This window comes from Protopterus annectens, chromosome 2.part0 (genome assembly GCF_019279795.1).
Source record: "Protopterus annectens isolate FY-2018-M chromosome 2.part0, PAN1.0, whole genome shotgun sequence".
NCBI lineage: Eukaryota > Metazoa > Chordata > Ceratodontiformes > Protopteridae > Protopterus > Protopterus annectens.
The window spans coordinates 1,977,075,629-1,977,094,590 of NC_056728.1; the positions used below are offsets into that span (position 1 = coordinate 1,977,075,629).

At 40.9% G+C, this 18,962-nt stretch overlaps 1 long non-coding RNA gene across 2 annotated transcripts in view; it reads right to left on the reverse strand.

Moving 5' to 3' along the window:
• Positions 1 to 18,962, reverse strand: part of LOC122793681 — a 913,742-nt gene that overhangs the window by 550,952 nt on the left and 343,828 nt on the right. For both annotated transcript variants that reach the window (XR_006363507.1, XR_006363506.1), the window contains exon 2: positions 17,826 to 17,971. This is a non-coding gene — a long non-coding RNA (uncharacterized LOC122793681). The remainder of the gene's footprint in view (positions 1 to 17,825; positions 17,972 to 18,962) is intronic.

The following is an 18,962-nucleotide window of genomic DNA, read 5'->3' on the forward strand; positions in this document are numbered from 1 at the left end:
CACCAACACCGAAGCCCCGAGAGGGAGAGTGGGGTCGGACAAGGGTCCGATGCCACTCGTCCCCTCGGAGCCGACGAGGGAAAGCTCGGTGCCGAGATCCCTCCAAGGAGGAGATCGGAGCAGATGACGGAGCCGAAAGGGAAGGTATCGTATCTGACACACCGACAGCCATGGCTCCGACAAGCCCTGGCTCCAAACTCAAAGGAGTCAGAGGAGGAATGTACTGGGGAACAGAAATAGCCACTGACTGGTGAGTCGGGCTATGCAGCATTTGGGCCAGTGCCTCGGACTTGAGAAGTCTACTCACTACCCTTTGCAAATCATGGTCGGATAACCTGGAAGACCGTGAGGAATGAGTTTTATGGCTCCGTTCAGAAAGGAGAGGGGGTCCTGGTGCCGAATGCACGGAGCCGATAGAGGGGTATCTGGACCTCTTCCTAGACTGTGGCTCCGATAAAAGTATCGGAGCCGACGGAGTTTTATCAGCCTCGGCTCCAGCCGGAGCTGAGGTAACAGTATGAGGCTTGGAAACATCGGCTCCAGCCGGAGCCGATGTCGAAGCCGACTTAGTCTTTCCAGCAGTCGACTCTGGAACCGGAGCCGACTGTGTGGAAGTTTTGGAAGGCTTCCCCGACACAGACTGAGTCGGGGGGGCCTTCAGGCTTTAATAAGCCCCACATGATTAGCTTGTTCTTGCATTCCTGCAGGACTCTAGGGCTAAAACCATGACAAACAGCACAAGAGTCCTGCAGGTGCACAGGTCCCAGGCAATACACACAAGAAGTGTGACCGTCTGTCAGAGACATTTTCTGACAGCACGAGTCACACTTCTTGAAGCCTGAGACCTTGTCTTTTGACATTGTAAAAAGGGAGTGCCTGACACAACACAAACACACTACAGACACCCCTTTACAGAAAAAATTATTAAATTATTCAGTTAAATTATTAAGGCTAAAACAAGCCACAAACACACACACACAAGCCCTTAACAGAAAAAAAGGACAACTAATTTAGTCACTAATGGACTGGGGGAAGGGTAGCGGCCGAAGGCCTACAAGATAAGGGAAGAAAGGGAAAAAAGGACTCGACAAACAGGGGTCGATTTATCTAAAATACTTAATTAAACTAAAAGGTTAAGGTATGACAACAAAAAAGGGGGTTTAAGAAGTACCTAATAAGGTAAAAGTCTAACTCACCTGCCTGAGCCAGTAGAAAAGCACCTCGTCAGCTATAGCGGCAAACGAGATCTAGGTAGTTATCGCCTAGCATTGTGGGATATAGGGGAGCCTCGAGCCGGTGGAATTAGCTCTCGAGCTTTAGTATTGGCCGAGTCGGAGCCGAGGATCAGCTCCGAACCCATCCAGCAAGAATGAAGGCGAGATTGACAACTTAACATTAGTACTTCACCAGCAGAGTTATTGGCTTTAGTGATCTGCAAGTGATTTTTGTTGCTGGATCTTAGTGGTCTGAAAGAAATCCCAATCCCTCCGAGCTACATGCTCTAGGGACCTAAACCTTGTCACCACAATAAACAGAACATGCTGGAGGGATAGATTCCTGTCATCATCAAGATTTTTCTTGAAGAGTGCTGATGAGGAGCTTTGTTTGATATAGATAGGTAGTTTTTTCCAGAGTATGGGAAGCCTCTGGGACAGGAATCTATCCCTCCAGCATGTTCTGTTTATTGTGGTGACAAGGTTTAGGTCCCTAGAGCATGTAGCTCGGAGGGACTGGGATTTCTTTAAATGGAGCATGTCCAACAGCTCTGGGTTTGACATAGCTTTGTATGTTAGGCAGAGATCGTCTCTGAGTAGGCGATATGTGACAGAGTAAAGCTGGAAATTTTTGAGACAGTCTGCGTAGGGCATCTGTTTGAGGGCAGTACTCCTCTTTGTGAGGTATTTCTGTGGCCTTTCCAGTTGTTGCAGATGTCTTGTGAGGTACATACCAAAAGGGGCGTTGTACTCTATAATGGATCTAATGAGTGATGAGTAGAGGGGAACAATGACCTCTTTTTTCCTGGATGAGAAACCTTTTGTGATGCAGTGTGCCACGTAGAAGGATTTCCTGACTACTGTGGCGATGTGATTATCAAAGGAGAGACTGCTGTCCACCTGTGTCCCAAGGTCTGTTATCACACTTTTGGTGTTAAGTAGACTACCGCCTATGTGGTAGTTCATGGATACAGAGTTTTTACCAAAAGGGATGACAATGCACTTTTTGGCATTGAGCTTGAGGCCATGGCTTTGACACCAGGCATCTGTCTCAGTGAGGCCCTTTTGTAGGATGTCCACATCATTAGGAGTTTTGATTATGGCTCCTAGTTTGCAGTCATCTGTGAAATTTGTTAGCCAAAGACCTTCTGTGTTAGCCTGTACTTCAACGAAGTAGATATCAAACAGGAGAGGGCCTAGGACTGAACTCTGTGGTACTCCACTTGTCACTGGTCTGATGTTGGATTTAGAGTCTGCTACTTTTACAGTGTGGGTTCTGTCAGTGAGCCAGTTGGCAACCCATCCTGTGACATAGGGATTTATACCTAGTTTAGTGAGTTTATCTATAATTCCAGAGTGGGGGATGGTGTTGAAAGCCTTGGTGAGATCTAGATAGGCTGTGTGAACCACCTTACCCTCATCTACGGCTTTGGTGACCGCTTCAAATAAGTCTATCAGGTTTAGGAGACATGATCTGCCTTTTACAAACCCAAACTGGGTAGGGTCCAGAGTTTGGAGATTACCAATGTCATTGTTTATAAGTTCCATGATGATACGTTCCATAGCCTTGCAGACCAGCCTCATCAGGCTAATGGGGCGGTAATTCCCGGGTTCAGTGGTGGCTCCCCCTTTGTGGAGTGGGATAACCATTGCTTTGTGCCATTCAGTTTGTTGTGAACTTCTCTGTTTCTTTCTTTTTTGTTTCCTTCTAAACAAACTGGATCCTGAGATTGCTGAATATTTGCATTAAGAATTCCATGTCAGGGGCATCATCTTGTTTCATAGGGACTGAATGATCTTTGCAGACAATAGATGCATCATTTCCTAAATGTGTTCTATTTCTTCTTTGACTAACATTATTTATTTCACCAGTCCACTCATTAATATATGAAAAAAGAAGTTATGTACTCACCATAACATTCCATGTGTGTGTTGTCCATCTCGCCTTCATTTTGTACTGGTTCAGAACCGATCCTCAGTTCCGACTCGACCTTATACAAATGCTCGAGGTCTTCAACTAGCTTGTGGCTGATACTCTATCCCATGGTGCTCTAGGAAACTCCCCAGATCTTGTTTGCTGGTATAATAATAGAAGCATCTAAGAAAATCTTACTACTTTAAGAGCTGTGAAGAGGGTCAGAGAATCTTAGTCACCAAATGAATCGGTCGGTCCTCCAGGAGCTAAAGGCTGAGGGAAGGAGGGTGGGATGTAAGAATGAAAGCGAGATGGACAACACACATGGAACGCTATGGTCAGTACATAACTTCTTTATGTGATGTTGTCCTATCTCGCCTTCATTCTGTACTTAGGTTCATAGGTTCATAGGTGTTTACTAGGCTAACGACCACAAGGGCCTTTTTAAGCCTAGCCATGCATCCCAAATTTATGACAAGTTCTGATTTCCCTTGATAAGTGTAAGCATGGGCCTGGAAGATGAACCATTTACAGGTTACCTGTGTCCATTAGAGCCATAGGTGCCAAACCAGGGATGAATTTCCAGTTTCTCATCCAATTGTCCAAGTTGCACTTGAAATGAGTTAGGGAGCAACTGCTTCACATGGATGGGGAGCCTGCTCCACAGACGGGGTAGTCTCTGGGATACATACCTATCTCTCCAGCAGGTCCTATTTATAACACAGGCAAAGTATAAGTCTTTAGAACAGTAATTCTGGTGCTGATTGATTTGTGTATATTCAGGAGGTCCATCAGAGTGGGGTCTGACAATGCCCAGTATGTATGTCAGGCATGGATCTCCCCTCAAAAGCCTGTAGGAGACAGAATACAGGGATAGGGCCTTGAGGTGGTCTGCATAGGACATTTTACCTATGCCCTGTATTCTTTTAGTGAGGAACCTCTGTGGACGTTCCAATTGTTGGATATGCCTGTTTAGGTAAATACCAAAGGGGCACTGTACTCAATGATAGGTCTGATGAATGCCGAATACAGTGGGATGATGACTTCCTTGGACTTAGATGCCATACCTTTGTTTGTAAGTTGCGCAACATAGAATGATTTCCTCATCACTGTAGACATGTGATGGTCAAATGCTAGATTACTATCTGTGTGTGTCCCTAAGCCCTTGACTACTGGGTCAACTCTAAGGGGTGTGTTGTCAATAGGATAGTTACCAGGGATGGATGACTTCCCAAAGGATACTATTATGCATTCATTGACATTTAGTTTTAGTCGATGGCTCTGACACCAGTTGTTTGTCTGTATCAGCCCCTCCTGGACAACATTTGTGTCAGTGTGAAATTCAATGATGACTCAGTTTTCAATCATCTGCAAATTTAGTTAGCCAGAGAGCACTGACATTGGCCTTGACTTCTGAGAAGTAAAAGCCAAAATGGAGCGGGTCCAAGGACTGATCCCGGAGGGACTCCACTTGTGACTGGCCTCTTTGTAGAGGTGGACTCCCCAATTCTAACTTCTTGGGTCCCGTCTGTGAGCAAGTTGGTTATCCACCAGGTGACATACGGGTTTGTACCTAACATCTTGAGTTTGTCAACAATGCCCGGGGGGGGTATTATGTCAAATACCTTGGCCAGGTCAAGGTAGGGGATGATTTTATCCACATCCACTGCTTTGGTGACCTTCTCAAAGAGGTCCACCAGGTTAAGTAGGAATGATCTGCCCCTGACAAAACCAAACTGGGTTGGGTCCAGTGCCTGGAGGTTTACTATATCTCTCCTGATCATCTCCATGATAATTCTTTCCTTGGCTTTACATGTAAGACTAGTCAGACTTATGGGCCTGTAGTTTCCAGGGTCTGTAGACTGCCCACCTTTGTGCATAGAGATGACTGTTGCCTTTCTCCATTCATGAAGCACAAAGCTGAAGGCTACAGTTAAACAGTAATTCCAGAAACCCTGATAGATCATGTTTCATGTTATTTAGAAGGCATCCTGGAATACTGTCTGGGCCCACTGATGCAGTCTTCTTGGTCTTAGAGAGAGCATAAAGGACCTGTTTCCTAGTGATAGTAGGGGGAGTTATATTTGAAGGCATTCCCTGAGGGAAGGCTGAGGAGGAGAGAGCGGTAAAGTTGGAGATTAATTTATCAGCCAGGAAGTTTGCTATATCTTCTGGCTCAGCATAGGTGGTTCCATTTACAATGAGCTATGCACACAGTTGTGTATTGCCTTTGATGTTGCGGACATAGCTAAAGAATGCTTTGTGGTTGTCCTTGGACTGGGAGGCCAAACTTACCTCAGATTAGACTTTATCTTCTGAGTTGTTTGTTTAGTTTGATGAGAGTGCTTTTAGCCTGCTGGGTGCTTCTGAGTTGTTTAGTTTGATGAGAGTGCTTTTATCCTGCTGGGTGCTGCACCTCCTAATTTTTCCCATGATTTTCTTCCTCCTGTTATACTGCCTATTGATTTTTTGATTTCACCAGGGTGGCTTGTTTTTTGAGTTAGTTCTGTACTTCTTCCTGGTGGGTAGAGCTGCCTTTATGCAGCTATTAACATGCCAGTACAGGGTTTTTGTGAACAGTTCTGCATATGCAGCAGTGTTCTCAGGGTTTATGGGGGCTTGAAATTTTGCCAGGTTCCAACTTAATAGCAGGTTAGCCTTAGAATAGTTCCTGAATATTCCAGGTTTAGCTGGGGGTCCAGGTTTTTATTTTGTGGTCTGACCTTACCAGGGAAGGCATTACAGTAGGGGGTGTACAGCAGTCTCCCATTTTAGTGAGGACCAGATCCAGTATGGTTACATCCCTAGGTGATGTATTGACTATCTGGTCCAGGGAGTTTGTGTTTACAAAATCCAGGAATCTCTGTGCATGTACATTTGGTGTCATATAGGATTTCCAGTTAATAGTGGATACTCCAAAAGCCGACTGCTGGAAAACGGCAATAAAGGCTTTGCAGATCCACTGTACTTAATAAAATACTTTTATTGCTTCAACAGCAACACGACAAACTGGTCTACATAAAACACACACAAAAACAAGTAAAATCTATGTTGAGCGCTTTCATCTGCCGATTGCAGACTTCCTCAGAACATAACATAATGAAAGTATCTCTGATATTTAAACTGTATTTGGCGCCAAACCAGCCTGATAGATTTAAAGGCACACACATGAATATATTGCACATTTCCCCATGATTATTTGAATAATGTATAATAATTATTTGAATAATGTAGTTTTTAAAAAAAATAAGGAGAAGTCAGAAATTATTGTAACATTATTCACTTGTAACAAATCAGTTATATATTACTTAGCTGTTTTTAAGTCATATTTATACATTATTCAAATAATCATGGGGAAATGTGCAATATATTCATGTGTGTGCCTTTAAATCTATCAGGCTGGTTTGGCGCCAATACAGTTTAAATATCAGAGATACTTTCATTATGTTATGTTCTGAGGAAGTCTGCAATCGGCAGATGAAAGCGCTCAACATAGATTTTACTTGTTTTTGTGTGTGTTTTATGTAGACCAGTTTGTCGTGTTGCTGTTGAAGCAATAAAAGTATTTTATTAAGTACAGTGGATCTGCGAAGCCTTTATTGCCGTTTTCCAGCAGTCGGCTTTTGGAGTATCAAGTTTCTTCATACATCCCTTATTTTCTCAGTTGCAGTTGCTGGCATGGCTGGTACCGGTGAGGACACGCAGACAAGCCCTGATATGAATGAATTAACCCAGTTACGAGCGGAAGTTATTGGTCTACATGCGGAAATGAAAAAACTCACGAACATGTTTCAAAGTTTAATGGAAGCAACCAAACCAGCATTAGAAAAGCACCTGGAGTTGGTAAATCATCACAATGTAAGCACGCATTGCTGTTCCAAAAAAGAAATTGTTTTAACTGTCGGTACGAGTGTGGATACAGATATACCGAATGGTCAGCTTAGTCCAGAGAACTGTTTATCTGACACTCGGCGAGAGTCTCTGGAAATGATTCAAACTGAAGACAAGTTTATATTGTCCCCAGATAAAGACTTTACCTTTGATTTTAGTATGCTACATGATCGTTTGGACTTAGAGAGAAAAGGGGCTAAACCTAAAGCTCAAACAGTGCTCAAAACATACGCGATGGCAGGAAGTAAAGATATGTGCACAACCAAAGGTACTGTTTTTAAAAAGACTGTTTCAAGCCCTAATAAGGGCATTTTTCCAAATGAGACTTTAAACAATAAGAGTAGTAGGAATAAAGAAGCAATTAATGAAAATGATGCATTTAATCAATTTTTAAGTAATGATTATGATTTCAACACTGTTTATCAAACACCACGCCCTCAAGTGGTGGGTTCTAGTAATTCTCTTAAAGAAATGATATATAATTTTGGTAAAAAGCTAACTCTTATCAGGAATTTAAAGGTAGACAATGCCTATTTAAATAAATGTATAAGTATCCAAGTAGTCCCTAAGGGAATCAGATTTTTTAAATTACCCATGGGATTGGTATATAATGACCAAGTCAAGTATGAATTTAACAACTTGTTTGATGAATTTGGTTTTAAATATATGAATTTATTAATACAACATAATGATGAGAAAATGTCAACTCTCATCCATGAAGTAGAAATTATAAACCATAGCATATTATTACATAATGAATTCAATTCATGGAAGGAACTGTATAATAAGCAATTTTATCTAGCTGATAAACAGGCACAGAGTGTATTTGATAGAAAACATGGCAAGCTAGATAGGGATGTAGAAATATATAGGACTAACAGAGCATACATTTGGCCCCAAGATAGGAAGTTCACACAAACTGATAGGAAGTATAGTGAGAGAGAAATGAGAGATGAACATAAAGAAAATTTTCAGGGAGGAAGATTTCATCCAAACTTCAAGAAAAACCCATATCATTACAACAAATTCAACAAGAAATTTTAAATGAAGAAATTGTAGTGGATAATGTGGTAAGGGAAAGAGAAGTTACAAGTGATAATGACAAAGTGCCTCCTGATGATTATATGATAGACACTGTAGAGAATTTACAAAGCACGCAGATTATGAGCACTTTTAATGGTTTTAATGTATATAATTATTCAGATTTTATAGTCAAAGAAGAATTTTATAAATTATTAGCTAAAGGCATGAAGTTTATACCCAATTCTAGTTTCAGACTTGTTGAAAGTATTAAAGATGTTAAGTTATTTTGTAGGAAGTTGAACTTAGCCTTGCAATTTAACACAATTGAGCAAGATAGATCCCATTTTGAAGGGACGTTAAAGAAAAAGAGTAGTTATATTCCTATCAGTAACCCTATTGTCAGTCATTATGAGAATTTGGTCTGTAATGACATTTATAAATTCAACAAGCATGTTATAAGAAACAAACAACAGCGTTATGTAGACAAGGACAACTTAAATATAGAAGAAAGAGAATGTTTGAACAATTTAATAAAGAATCCTGACATTAGAATAATGAAACCAGATAAAGGGGGAGGTGTGGTTATTTATCCGAATCATGAATACAAAGCTGCTATACAAAAAATTTTATATGAATCAGGAAATTATGAAGTTATATCCATGAACCAAGCACATATAGGATATAGACGTATAGATCTATCTATCGAAGAATATTTTTTGGACAACAGAATTACTAAGGAAGTATATGATTTCATACGGATAGAATTTCCTATGATGGCACATATAGTGGGCATCCCTAAGGTCCACAAATCAATTCTTAATCCACCCTTCAGACCAATTATTTCTGGATCCAAATCAAAAACTTTTAATATGGGACATACCATAGATAGATGGGTAAAAAATATATATAATAATATACCACACTTGATGATAGATTCATGGGATTTTTTAAGTAAATTAACCCCCCAGGTGTGTAATATGGAATATATATTTGTGACAATAGATGTCTGTGATTTGTTCTCATGTATTCCGAAAGAAGAGGGTTTAGATTATTTCTGTAAAAGCTTGAGAACTTATTCTAATTTAAGTTGGGATAAAATTGTTCTTATTCTAGATATGATGTCACTGATTTTGGACCATAACTACATATCTTTTGAAGGTGAAGTTTTTAGACAAAATAAAGGAGTGGCAATGGGTGCATCATGTGCACCCATTTTTGCCAATTTAGTCATGTTAGAATGGGAGAACACTTACGTGTTCAATAGTATATATAAAGACAATTTAATGTTCTACGCTAGATTTTTAGACGATATTTTTGTTTTATGGAAGGGTGATAAGGCAGATATAGTGAAGTTCATAGAATATATCAATACCACTACAGAGTTCTTAAAATTTACATACAATATTAGTGAAAAGGGTATTTTGTATTTGGACACCTTTATTTATAAGACGGTTGATGGCTTCGCATCTAAGGTGTATAGAAAAGGAACTTTTTCTAATGACTATATATATTTTAGTAGTAATCACCCAAGACATATTTTCAAAAATATAGTCAAAGGTCAATGCATAAGGGGAGCCAGAATGTCTTCTACGAAAATTGACATGGAAAGTGAGATGACTTTTATTTACCATTTATTTCACGATAGAGGGTATCCAAAAGAATTATTGGAAGATACCATCAAGTTTGTTAGCTCCCAATGGAATCTAAAATATATACCTTTAATGGGCAAACAGGATGCCAAACATATCAAAGTCAATGATAATACATTTAAGGAAGGAAGAGTATGTGTGTTAACTTATTCCCCACATGTCAATCACATTAAGGAGATAGTGGTGAGATATTGGGACATTATTACAGTTTCAGAAGTTACCAGAGAAAAGTTGGGTTTATTGCCGACTATCGTATACAGGACAGCACCCAACATTAAGAAATTATTAGAGAAGAGCGATAGTCAAGGAAAGAATAAGAAGAATACAGAAACATATATTAAGAAATATGGAAATTGCAAACAATGTCAATACATCAATACTACACCCCACATAAAATTAGAAGATGTGAACCATACCAAAATTAAGAGCAGGGGAGGGTGTTGTTTTACTAAACAGGTGGTGTACTTAGCCAAATGTAAATCCTGCCCAGCCTTCTACATTGGAAAGACTGAGAGGCAATTAAAGAAGCGGATTTATGAACATTGTTATAGTATTAAAACTAAAGATCTTAAAAATGCTTTGTACAGACATATTAAAGAGGTAGGAGATCAACATTCTTTCACATTTATGATTATAGATCAGGAGTATTTGAATCCTAGAGGTGGAGATTGGAAAAATAAATTAGCTTGTAAAGAGAGCAAGTGGCAGATGTTAGTAAATGCCACAAGAACCCCTGGACTCAATGATTTTATAAGTATCAAATCCTTCCTTAAAATGTAATACATATAATGTAATTTACAGAATTTAAGGGTTATATGCAATCCTTATGTCAAAATTTTATTATATTTATTATAAGTATTATGTAATTTATATCAGTCTATATTTATTATGTCATATTTACATGATGTAAATGAATTTATGCAGTTATTGGATAGGTGTTATATATGAATATATATAATGATTTTATTATTTTATTATTTTATAATATTTATCTATTGTAGTTTTTAAAAAAAATAAGGAGAAGTCAGAAATTATTGTAACATTATTCACTTGTAACAAATCAGTTATATATTACTTAGCTGTTTTTAAGTCATATTTATACATTATTCAAATAATCATGGGGAAATGTGCAATATATTCATGTGTGTGCCTTTAAATCTATCAGGCTGGTTTGGCGCCAAATACAGTTTAAATATCAGAGATACTTTCATTATGTTATGTTCTGAGGAAGTCTGCAATCGGCAGATGAAAGCGCTCAACATAGATTTTACTTGTTTTTGTGTGTGTTTTATGTAGACCAGTTTGTCGTGTTGCTGTTGAAGCAATAAAAGTATTTTATTAAGTACAGTGGATCTGCGAAGCCTTTATTGCCGTTTTCCAGCAGTCGGCTTTTGGAGTATCAAGTTTCTTCATACATCCCTTATTTTCTCAGTTAATAGTGAAGTAATTAAAGTCACCCATGAATATGGTATTGGGATGAATGGTTAGTGTTTCTAATAAGTTTAAATACATAGTATGGGCTTCCTGGGTCACAGAAAGGGACCTATAGCTTGCAAGGAAGTGATATTGCACTTTACCTATGGTGATTTGAACATGATGCAGCTCAAGTGCATTGTCCTGTTTGACCAGCCTTGAAGTGCATTTATTTTTGGTGTAAATAGAGACACCTCTATCTTTAGTCTCTGCCTCTGAAGTAGCTGGCCTAAATGCATGGAAGGCATTACAACCTTTTAGCTGTTGACTATAGTAACCTGAATGATGGGATGATCATTGGATGGGACAGCATCCCTAGCACCATCTTTCTTGGGTGGCTCAAGGGAGAATATTCTTCAGAACAGTGGACGCAAAAGAGGCCCTGTCCCTGGAGGCCAAATCAACTTTGTAATAAGTGATAAAGGTATGAGGCCTTGCCCATGTTGCAGCAGCACAAATGGTGTCAATAGGTAATCTCACTCTAAAGGCAGAAGATGTTGCAATGGCTCTTGAGAATGACCTTTCACTTTATGAGAAAGTTCTTTGTTTTCTGATTGGTAAATTAAGGTGATACAATCTGATAGCCACTTTGAAAGTGTGACTTTTGACACAAGAGCACCCTTTTTTGAGTCTGAAAAAGATACAAATAACTGGTCTGAGTTTCTGAAATCCCTTGTTCTATGTAAGTAAAACTGTAATTGCCTATGTACATCCAGCTGGTGCAACATATATTCTGCTTTGTTGCCATAATTAGGGAAAACAACAAGTAATTCTACGGACTGATTCAGATTAAATTCGGAAATAATTTGGGTAAAAAGGATGGGTTCATTCATAGGGATACTCTATCTTTGTGGAAAAGCTTTATGGACAGTGCTTGTAGCTCTGAAACTCTTCTTGCAGAGGTAACAGCTATCAAGAGAATTGTTTTCCAAGTAAGATACTTGAGGTTGCAGGATGGTGCCGGCTCGAAAGGGGAAGGATCAAACATGACAAAACAAAATGTATGTCCCATGGCGGTGGAGGGACTTTAATTGGTGGTCTTAATAAAAGAGTACCTTTCAAAAACGCTTTACAAAGTGTGTGGGACATGACGTTTGGGCCTGATTCTCCCAAATGAAAATTAGATATGGCAGCCAGCTGGACCCAAACAGTAGCTGCAGCTGCTCCTTCATTAAACAGTTTTGCCAGAAATTCAAGAATAGAAGCTATTGGGGCAGAGAAGGGGTCAATGTGATTATTCAGGGCCCAAGAACAGAACCTCTTCCATTTGCTTTTATACAACCTTCTTGTCTAAGCTTTATGGGACGAGATCAAAATATGCTTTACTGACACAGAAAGGTTAAGGAGCCTGGCTATGGTTGGAATTGGAGCAGCCAAGCTGTCAACTTGAGGGTTTAGAAGGAGGGGTGGACCGTCCCTGATGCATGCATCAGGAGGTCTGGAACTGGGTCCAGAATCCACATCTCCTCCTGGATATGAGGCCACAGGAAGGGGAACCAGATTTGACAAGGCCAGTATGGGGCAACAAGTATTATGTTCCTTCCCAGGTGATTGGCTTTATAAAGAACCTTTGGGATCAAGGAAAAGAAAGGAAGGGCATAGAGGAGACCTGAGGGCCAATCGTGAACAAGTGCATCCCTTGGTGACTCTCCCAGTGGGGGTATCAGGGCAAAATAGCTGTTGCATTTTGTATTCATGGATGTGGCAAAAAGGTCGCAACAAGGCTGGCCCCACATGCAGAAAATCTCTTCTGCCACTTCCTGTTTTAGGAACCACTCGTGAGGCATCACAATGGCTCTACTGAGATTGTTTGCAATCATGTTGGATTTCCCCAGGATGTGCATTGCTATCAGAAAGCGTTGGGAGGAGGTTGCCCAGTGCCATACCCTCAGGGTCTCCCAACAAAGGAGGTAAGATCTGGTTCCTCCTTGTTTGTTTATGTACCATACAACTGACATGTTGTCTGCCTGTATTGCAATAGTTCCTAGAGGAAGAGAGTGCTGGAATGCTTGCAACACTAAAAGCACTGCTCTTATCTCTAGAAGATTGATGTGCAAATGGCCCTCATGGTCCTGCCAAGTGTCTTGAACTGTCCTTCCCAGATAATGCTCCCCCCTACCCTATCTGGGAACCATCCATGGTCACTGCTCCTATAAAGACAGTATGCTGAGATGGCAGTAATGCAGATTTCTCGTAGTTTATTATGATTCCCAGGTGAGAGCAGAGATGTAAAGTGGTGTCTCTCGCTTTGGATAGTAGATGCCCAGTGGTGGCAGATAGGAGCCAGTTGTCTAGGTATGGAAACACTCGGAATCCTAGGTGTCTCAAGTGAGCCATGACTACTGCCATACACTTGGTGAACACTCAGGGAGTTGTAGTGAGACCAAAGGGCAGATCTCGAAACTGGTAGTGACTGGCTCCCAGCCAAAAGCACAAATGACTCCTGGACTGCATGTCCATCTTTATTTTGTAGTACGCATTCTGGTGGTCTATAGAGCACATCCAATTGTCTTGTCCAAGAAAAGGAAGAATTGACTGCCGTGTTACCATCCGGAACTTTGACTTTATTACCGATTTGTTTAGTCTGCTGAGATCCAGGATGGGTCTCCAGTTCTCTGTTTTCTTTGGAACTAATAAGAACCTTGAGTAAGTTCCGGATCCTATTTGGTCTGTGAGGACTGTCTGGATGACTCTTTTTTCTAGCAACTTCTGTATTTCTAGGGTTGCCTGTTCCCTTTGACTGGGTGGAACATCTGTGATGTTTTTTATGTTTGGGACGGAGGAAAGAAAAGGGTATGTAGTAACCTCTGGATACAATGCTTTGTACTCATTTGTCTTTTGTTATTTTTAGCCAGGCTTCTGAGTACAAAGATAAGTGACCCCTGATTGCCTCCAGAAATGGACAGGCAGGCTTCCTTTCAGGAGCACTGAAAGGGCTTACCAAGGAAAGGTTCCATGTCGCCTTGATTTTGCAGACACCCCCCTCTGTCGCGTGACCGGCATCTTCTGTTACTGCTTCCCCCTCTGCCCCTGGGGGAAGAATCACCACATGTCTCCTGGAAAGCTCTCTGGGATTTTCAGAACCCCATTTTTCCTCCCTTTTGACCCTTAGGATATGGTCTGGTAGGTAGGAAAAATGGACTCATACGGCAGAGAGAGTTTTTCCTTCTTGTTCACACCTGGTTAATGTGTCTTTAACTTTTGGGCCAAACAGGGATGAGCCGTTGAAAGGGGTGTTCACAAAAGAAGATTTAAAGGGCTCTGCAAGGTCACACAAGCACATCCAGGAATGTCTCCTTAGGGAAATTCCTGAACCCCTTGCCCGACTCGCTGCATCGGCTGTATAAGAAATAAGTCTCATGGAGGAGTTGACCACTGAATTTAAGGTGGAGAGCTGACAGGAAACCTTCTCTGATACCCCTTCAGCTACTGACCCCTGGAGAGTATCTCCTAGCTCTTTCAGGAGATCTCTCTGAAGTCTGGTAAAGTGGGTGAGATAATTCAGCGATCTGACTGCAAAGGTCACTGAAGAAAAGGTGCGCTTTCTGTATCTGTCCATCATACCAGACTCCTTGTTCGGCAGATGGACAGAAGAGGACATCTCAGAAAGTTCCTTCTTGGTGGCCACCGCCACCACCATAGCATCTACTGGGACACCTTTCATGAGAAAAGTCTTATCCATGGGTGAAGTTATGAATTTGCTTGGCCTCTGGGGAACAGAGTCCACTGAATCTGGAGATTCCCATGCATTTTGACAAACTAGGCCCATCAGTTCATCAAAAGGCAGACACCCAAGTGGTGGAAGGCCGAGACCCAAAAGCCTTCAGGTATACAGACTCCTCCTCAGAAGGGCTGATGGACTTCCAACCGCCTCTCTGCTTAAGAATCTCCAGGATGTTTGCGAAGGAGACATCCTCAGAGGGTGACCGTAGAGAACCATCTGACTCATCGAGGTCTGTATCGGTTGTGATGGACTCCTCTGGGAGTCTAAATGCTTCCTCTTGCATAGTCTCTTCTGAGGGACCTCTTCAGAAGGGCTTCGGAAGAGAAGGGTTCACCCAATGGGGCATCCTGAAGCTTTGGATCTCCAAGTCTGTGTGGATGCAATGGTGCCGAGACAGACACAGGTGCCTTTGGGGGAAGAATGTCTGCACCTGAGAGTGGAGCTGCCTGTGGAGACAGCACTCTCCTTGTCACTTCAAAGGCCCCCCCACCCCTGATCCAAGGAATCTCCCGGCTCTGAAGAACCAGAAGGCATCCCTAGAACCAAGGGGGTTGGCTCCAAGGCTGATGCAGGAGCTGAGCTCACCAACGCTGAAGCCCTGAGAGGCAAGTTGTCTAATCCAACTCTCCTCCCCAACCTGACCAGCATCAGCTCCTAGACCCCTCAAGTTCAGACTGAACCAAGGATGTCAGAGCAGTAGTCAGGCCTGAAGATCCTGGCTTTAGGTCTCGGGTCTGACAGTTAACAGTTTGGCCAGCGCCGGTGTCCTTAAAAGTCTCTGCACCACAAGATCCACATCATCATCAGAGAGGCTCCTGGAGGATCAAGAGGAGGGAGTAGGAGATCTAACTGGTTGAAGCAAGGGTGATCTCAAAGTTGGAGAAACTGGCTCCAAATATGGGGACAGGTTCCATAGGTGAAACTCTATTGGCACCAAAACCACAGGTAGAGCCCAGGAAGTAGCTTTTTTGGGCCCAACAGTCTTCAGGTCCAAAGATGACTCTTTTGCTAATTTTTTTGTCAGCTCCAAATGAGCACTAGCAGAGGATGACCATTTCCCTGACTTCTCTGATCTGGAAGATGGGGATTTTGACAGTTTAGACGTACCCTGACCTTCTTCAATTGCCTCTGAGAAGGGGAACTTTAGTAAACCTCTCAATATCCGCTTGTTTTTTCTCTCAAGCAAGACTCTGTGACTGAATGAATGGCAGATGGCATGTGATTCCTGTAAATGGATTGCGCCAAGGCAGTACACACAAACAATGTGACCATCAGTCAATGACATTTTCTGGTTACATTTTTTGCACTTCTTCAACCCAGAGGGTTTAGTTTCCTTAGGTGCCTTGCACATTATGGCTTACAATATCAGTAACAAGAACAAGAACAACAACTACAATAGCTTAAACACTAATAGAGAAAATATATATTAATTTTTAATATTTTTTTAAACAAGAAGCAACTAAGCACTACAATTTAGCTAGATAAAAAAGGCAGTTCTCTAAATTAAAAGAATCTGCCTAATATAAGGAGAAATTAAAAAAGGGAGGAGAAGGCCCTCTAAGTTAAATGGGCCAATGGTAGCCCTCTAACTTAAATGAGCTTACCAGGTAAATAGAGACAAAAAATACCTTAAATTTACAAAGCTCTCTAACTTCAACGAGCTTGAATAAGGTAACTAAGGGAAGCACTCTACTAAAAGGGGCTTAGAAAGGTATAACTTTAGCTGGATAGGGAAGGGAAAAAGGCCTAGAGAAAGAAATGACGGCCAACAGCAAACAACCAATAGAAGCAAACTCACTAACTAAGTTCAAACAAACATATTAAACACTAGAAATCTAAGTATTTTTCAACAATAGTAATTCAAAAGTAAGGAAAAAAATTTCCACTTAGCCAGAGCCAGAATGGAAGCACCCGATCTTGTTTAGCAGCAAACGAGATTTGGGGAACTCTCCAAGAGCAACATGGGATAGGGTTTATCCACAAGCTAGTGGAAGAACTCGAGCTTTGTATTAGGCAGAGTCGGAACCAAGGATCACTTTTGAACCCAACCAGTAAAGGATGAAGGCGAGATAGGACAACATCACATCTAATATATCTATACTATTCTATGCTATTAATCAATATTAATGGCAAAATACTACAATGACTTCTACAAAGGATATGAGAGCCTTTGAAACATATCTGAAGTCCTCAGACAGCAAATAAGAGCTGGAGTATTAGGATGGAGTTCAGGGAATTATGGGTAGGGCAGGAGTCAGAACCCTGGAACTGTGGAAGATTCAGATTCAGTGCAGAGGTCAAATCTGGTCAGATTAGACAACCCATATATGTTGAACTGGACGAAACAGACAACACTAGACTCACAGTTTCTCCACAGAAAAAGTATTTTAAAACAATTTTAACAGCTTTTTACCACAAAAGTAAAAAAAGCACTCATGTTTAAAAGTACATAAAAGTTACAAGACATCCAATAAAACACTTTTTCTTAGCCTGAAAGTACTTCTGTTTTAGAAAAAGTAAGTTTTCATTAAGAAAAAAAAAACAGTAAAGTGTAAGTTTTTTCCCCAAAGAGAATTTATCTCCCTAGCAATGGAACAGCATTACCCAACTATAGATCTCTGAAAGCCTGCACAGGAGCATTCTTCTCAGCAGCAGGAAAGCTCTGAAGGGCTTGGTGCCCAAACCTGACTTTTAGTCAGCTCAGCTTGAGGTAACGGTTTGAGTGCGATGAAGGGGCCCTGTAGCTTTTCAAGCTGGCTGGCTTGTATATCATATGCAGGATTTGACCCATACAGTTTATGCTATTGCAGCAACGAACATAATGATGAACATCAATAACAATCATGGTATAAACCAGCAGAAGGGAATAAATGCAATGACAACTAATGTAACTATGATTCATTCAAAACCATAAAGAGAAGATTATAGTTACTTACAAGAGTATTTGCGCTATGCTGCTCTGTGTATTGTCTATGGATGACTGATCTACATTTTACAAGAAGTACAACTGCGAAAATTATAAATGGAATGCCAAGTAGTATAGGGAGCAGTATAGCTAGCAGGTTGATATTACTGGTGCTTTCTGCAGAGAGAGGATAAAAAGATTGATTATAAGGACATATGATTCTAATTATTTCTACATTTTTAAGTTTTAAAGACATATTTATTTGAGATTTATGCTCTGATAACTCATAAATTAATAAATACTTTTGTATCACTGCTACAGACACAAATTGTAAATGATAAGCAGCTTACACATCTCTAAAAGTCCTTAGTGATAACCTATTACTTGGAAGGAGAAGTATACATAAAAAGGAAGGCAGAACATTCCTAATGATGTTGTTAGTGTTTCATTGGCATTTCAATGACTCTTTAGTTCTGTGTGAAGACTGTAGAAATCAACGGAATAACTTGACATAAAGTAGGACTGTGTAAGGTATTTCTCATAACAGTAAATCTCCAAGAAGAGCCTACTGTAACAGTAAATCATAACATTTGGACTTACTTATGTTCTACATCCCACTTATCTGGCCAGAGTTTTTTCACCATTGACTATTGTCTATGCAAGAAACCAAAGCAGGTCTCAGAAGCAAACCAAGCAGGGAGTTGACATAGGTAGTATGAGGCTGCCATAATAAGAAGTTATGTACCTACCATAACGTTCCATGTTAGTTGTCTTCTTCTCGCCTTCTTTCTTGCTGGATGGGTTCGGAGCCGAAACTCGGCTCTGACTCGGCCAATACTAAAGCTCGAGAGCTAATTCCACTGGCTCGAGGCTCCCCTATATCCCACAATGCTAGGCGGTAACTACTCAGATCTCGTTTGATAGCTAGACCAAGCAACTCTAGTCTCCATAGTATAGAGAAGGGTAACCCACCTCTATATAAACCAGAGTGTAAGGTATCCCAGACCTAACAAAAGGGGAAATAGAGGTGGTAGAATGTGTGGGAATAAAAGTCTACCAGAGGAAGATCGCAAGAAGAATTCCTGTCGGTCTGTCTAGGCTTGGGGGAAGGAGGGTGGGACGCAAGAAAGAAGGCGAGAAGAAGACAACTAACATGGAACGTTATGGT